This window comes from Argopecten irradians, chromosome 7 (genome assembly GCF_041381155.1).
Source record: "Argopecten irradians isolate NY chromosome 7, Ai_NY, whole genome shotgun sequence".
Lineage (NCBI taxonomy): Eukaryota > Metazoa > Mollusca > Bivalvia > Pectinida > Pectinidae > Argopecten > Argopecten irradians.
Window position 1 is genome coordinate 7320779 of NC_091140.1, and position 6126 is coordinate 7326904.

Genomic DNA, 6126 nt, shown 5'->3' on the forward strand with positions numbered 1-6126 from the left:
TTGGGCTTAAAGGTTTCCTTGATATAATGAGTCTGTAGAATCAATGATGCGTTCAAGGTTAAAAACCATAAAGCTGTTTGATATGGATGTTTTTATTCGTTATATTGTATGTATCTTCAATTATAGTCAGACTGTTATTCATCTCCTACTAAAACCAACTCCGCTAATGGAGTTCGATCCTAGAGACTTTTGGCCACTTCGACAATTATGATCATTAAGCCACTTGACGTGTTGCCTGGTTGCATTATTACAGTAATGCGATTTACATAAAATGACATGGCCAAGATGTTGTAATGCATCACCCAAACCACACTACATATGTTCAGCTTTTGTTATTGATGTCAGACAGATTTTTCTAGCAGATTAAACAAGCATGAACACAAACTAATTCATTGGTTTCGTACATGAAACGAATTTTAACTTTGTACAGAGATATAAAATAGCCTATTAAAACTCAGAAACAGTTGTGTCCTAAGTATAATTAGATAGGTATTCAACATTCAATTTCAAACGAGCGCAAAATACCTGTGTAAGTGTTGAACAGTGACAACTTTACAACAAAATATTAAAGATACAATGTAAAACCGAATAATGTCTGAAAGTAAAATAAAACGAGAAACTTCAGAAGCGTGCAAATGATTATTCGGACTTGTAATTCTAATTTAGATAATTGTAGTTTAGCATGATGGATGTTTCGTAACAAAGTATAACCCAGATATATGTATATACAAAGGATCAATTAGCAATCTCTAACCTATCAAGTACAGTACATTTGAATCTCTTTACTCTTAATTGTGCAGCATTTGCGATATCGCCACCTCACGCAACATGTCAATATGTCCTTGGATTACAGACAAGTATTAAAACAATAATCTTCTTTGATAGATTAGTAGTATCTGCACTCTAAACAACCCACTTATCTAGTCATGAAACATGTACTCAGCTGTGTTGACTTATATCACGTGGACATAACATGGTACTTCCATTATTTCTATAGAGATTTCATTGTAAGGGATGGAGGGAGATACACAACTAAATTACATGTATATTATGTTTCTATTTGCCAACGTACAATATGCTGTGTGGCTTGTCGTGAATAATAGGGAATCCCCAGAGCTTTACGTAACGTAATCGATCATTTGAACTGTTTTCAACGGTCAGCATAAACATGGTACAGTATGAAGTATTCAATGGAGCATGTCAATTTTGTTGAAGGATGCGTACATGTGTCGTCTTTGCATGTTACAGAGTTAGCTCCCTTGATGGTAGGTATCGATTTTTGCGTCATTATTTTGTGAATGCAATTCACGTCGTTTTCTCCGAAACGTTTGACGTTACGCTCGCAAACATTTGACGTCACAATCAATACCTACCCGCAAGGGCAGATAAATCTGTAATATTAAAATTAAGAATATAATGTCTATGAGTTAAATTACAATAGCTCTTTAAAACAAACACATTCTTTGGAAAAAAATCAGATGTATTTTTTATATATGTCACAGGAGAATAATGACAAGACACTTTTTCCTGCTGGTTCGTTGTTATTTTGATTTATACACCGGACGTGAACATGACATCATACAAAAAACCCTGAAAATATAATGAACTGTATAAGAACAATACATATACATGCATGTACGTAACCTACAAATAGCGCGTACCTAGAAATTGAAAAATCCGTAAAGTCGTCATTATTATCAGTCATAAACAACGTCTAGTTATATATATGTAATTACTTAAAATAGTAAATGTCAATCTACCTTCCAAGACCTATCAGTCTGGTGAAAATAGCTACGTGCCTTTGGTTTCGTTTGCGCTCAGGACCCCAGAGGATATGTCCTTCGCACGTTCACGTTGTATCTGCGGCCATCTGCGGCCTCCCACCCCCACCCTCCCCCACCCACCCAGCCCACGGGTTTTAGAAATAGTTATTATCAAACACGTTTTAACCATCAAAATATACCAAAGATATTATTACAAAAAGCAGAATATGTGAGAATCATTACTTAAGATTTGACATCCTAATGAAACACTTGACCATAATGAGCATTTGACATCCTTCGTGACAATTTTATTGCAATTCTCCATCTTGATATCAATGTTTGGCATTCAACAAAGAGTAATTCGATTGTGAACTACCTATATCCAACAGCAGAATGAAATGACCCTTACATGCACTTGCACGATAATTTGGTGCATTAGTAGCAAGAATCAGTAAAAAAGTAGTTGTTTAGGTCGAACAGAAAATAATTCAAATAGAAATATATAGGAAAATATGTTGTTTTTCTGCAAAGACATACCAGTGGTAAATTGTCCCAAACTATGGTAGCTTACTAAAATAATTCTAGGCCAGATAGAAGAATAGTACCTTGTTTCATATATCTTGATGTCTGGGGTAATTATTGCAATGATTTCATTGCGGAAGTCTACAGCAGTAGGAAGGCATTGACAATTCTGTTGCGGAGTTCTCAAATAACAACATTTGAGCAGGTGCCTGTCTGCTGCCTCCTGTTACGTAGCTGCTATACAATACGTTAAATGTATAATGCTTTTATATTTTTTTTCTTTTCATTTAACACTTTTTGTAATTGAAATGTGTTTTAAAAGAAATTGTCGGCAGTAAATATTGTTTCATTTCTTATAATTTCATTTCAACTTTTATATTCTGGGCATACACCTGCTCCAAAGAAGCCCGGCATCTGACTTTCATTCCCAGTAAGCCTTGACGGACCGTGAAAAAGGTGCAAGAGATTGATTCAAACGTAGCAGACCTTATGAGATCGTAACGGGCCTAGGAAGAACGTAGTGATATCCTTCGGAGACCGTAGGAAAAACGTAGTGCACTTTTAACCTCCAAGAACAGTCCTGTCCCGTACTCCCACGGCCCGCCACGTAATCCGATAAAGACCTTGGCAAAACCTCGCAAGACTTAGCTCAACTTAAATACAGAGACAAATATAGCTAAAATTTCACGGCGCACTGCGTTTCGGGCAAACAGGGCTGTTGTGGTCGCCGGTGACCTAGCATAAATGTCTATAAATGTCCATGTATACAGTAACTGGTCTGTGTACTCGAATGATTTCTTAAAGATGCTCAATCGCCGAAAGAACATAAATAACGCAAAAACAAACAAACAAACAAAAACCTAGAACTGACGCCTGAGTGGACGACTAATACCCCAGCTGCACAAATTTAGCGATAATTCCATAAATAGGGGACATTGTAGAACCCTAAATACTTTACCCAAAAGGAGTATGAGTTCGACGACAAAACGATAGACAGACAGACTGATAGACAATCCGATTCCAGTACACGTATATTCCCTTCGTTGCGGGGGAAGGGGTAATAAAAAAAATAATAATGTATGGATGGATTCCAAACTAAAACCGGTCAATTCCATTATCCACTTACAGTCAAATAATGCTTACAACATAATCAGCAACCCTCCGTATACGTAGTGGTATAAATTATGTCTATAGACCACTTATACAAGGAGATAACCCGAACATACCTCCGTCTCCCATACTATAAGCCTTTTCCTGAAGTAACGGATCTAATTTGCCGTCTTCTCTTGCCTTCGTGCACACACATCGTATATAAAATTACCTTTGTGCGGATAGGGCATTATGAAATATAGACCCACATGTCAATTCGATAGTATTGAAAGGGAAAATTCATCACATCCAATATTTCAAGTATTAATGTACACTTGCTGGTATTTTACTGCAGCAGAGCTAGACGGTTTATACGGCTGTCTACTGTTATATAATATCGCAATATCGTTTAGCTGCCGTTTGATAATAAGAGTGAACTCTCAATGGAACAATATCACGATATTTATTGTAACACCTAAAGCTATCACGTTCACAACAAGCTGTAATATTGTAGCTCAAAAGACTTCAGACAGATAATGGCGTCGTCTTTATAGTAGGCCAGGTACGTATATTCGTTCTAGTTCACAACCATCGAAAAGATCAAATATATGACGGTTACAAATGAAGCAACTAATCCATAATTTAAATATAAAAATAGATGTTCTATCACCCGGAATATGTATACTGTAATATTACTTAGTATTGCTTCCAGACGATACAGACATTTGTCGGTGATCGTGCACCTACGCTGAGGGAACCAGATAAGGGTAACTGCAGTTACCCTGATACAATTCCCTCTATGACTTTGGCCTCTCTACTGGAAACAATATGGAATATGCACTGTTAACGCAATGCTCAAAGTAGGAAATATCAATCATTCATTAATTTTGTCCGTTTGTTTTAAAACTAGTTTTTGCGTTGTTGTGTTCGGTACAACTATCAGCTACCGTATTTGATGTGAACGATGAGACAAGATATTTAAGCATTGAACGTCTTTCAGTTGGTAGTCATAGCCAATATGAAGGCCAAACTGGACGGATTCAAATTGCAGGAAGCGCGCTAGCGCCTCTAATGCATTTGCATATTGGCTATTACAATAAATGCCAACTGAAAGACATTCAATGCTTATATTTACATTTCATAACGATTTTATGCTGAACTCTCAAGAGATTTTGCATGTGTAATAAACCAATCGTTCGTTATCGTCAAGAATGGAACAGCCATTTGAACAGCCGTTTTCCGTGATAACTGGCACGACAATTGTGACGCCAATGATAATGACGTCATAATAAGCACTTGAAGTTCATTGACTATATAAATGCAAACTGCGCTTGGTAAGGTTACAAAGTGGGACTGCAGTGAAAATGTAAATATAAATGAATGACTTGCAGCGACAAAGGAACTGTTTTCTGAGAGGATATCGGGAAATCCATTCGCCGAACGTGGAAACGTCGTTATTAATGATTGTAACGCGAAATTTGAAATCCGTGAAAATTACTTGGTTTGCAGTACTTAGAAGGATCAAAATGTCGCCCTTCAGCCTGCTGAAGACTTATTGAGTACGACAATCAGGAATACTCTGTCCTTGAATCATGAATCTACCCGGCCGCCCTGCACGCCTGTTGTGCAAATTGATTTTTATACAAGAAAACGTGTACAACGAACAGAGTAATTATATAGTATATACCCCAAATGAAAAAAAAAATGAAAAAAAAAACAAAAAAAAACCCCAAGAAATCCAAGAGAAATTTCGGTGCCCACGAAAATACATAATACTACATATATAATTTGAGAAAGATCCTTTGAGTACTTTCTGCGATATATAACACTAACAAACTTCAATTATCAAAATCCAAGATGGCGGCCTGTCGGCCATATTTTTGATTAATCGGTCCCAAAATGTAATATGCACAACTAGGGCCCTAGGGGAACCTACATGTGAAATTTGAGAGAGATCCCTTCTGTTCTTTCTGAGAAATAGCGGTAACAAGAATTGTTAACGGACGGAAGGAGAAATGTGATTGTTATGACGCCATTTTACTACAAAGAAAGAAATGGCGACGTCATCAAACGTTGTTTGGATGTAATCGCTCACAACTCACACATATTACAACGGAAAACCAATTTCATTATTTCAAGATAACCACTAGGTAACTAGCTTTTATGTGTCCAACTTTGAAGCTTTTACGTTTGCAATTGATTTCTGCTTTTAAAAATGTTAAATTACTAAGAGTATATAGTAAAAAACAATCACTTACGTAATGTATTATGGCCACCGAGGTGTTGTACTGCCCCAGTAGAATTAAATATCTAGAGCTGTTTATATTTTAAAGTGAGCAGGAATTTAACTGAATCTGTATCTTTGCTGGTTTTATATAATGTAACTTAATCTCCTACTGTAACCAAAATTAAAAGGAGATACTACCAGAAATAAATAATTTCCAACACATTTAGTTATACATACCGGTATCTTTATTTCATTATCATAAGAAAAATGTTATCTTCAAACCTTAGTTCTTTTGCATGGAAGTAATTATCACACAGTGTCCTGCCTAAAATGACAATGTGTAGAAACAAGAAGCTGTTATATCTTAAACCTTCCTTCACTGAATGTTTCAAATAACATTGTTAAAGTTATGATGGTTAATTGTATGGTAGGGAGACATAGTACGAGTTTCTTATTAAACAACCAAACAGCTAAAGGTGACGCTAGCTGTCAAATTGTCGTTCTTCTTGCACAAGGAGCTGCATG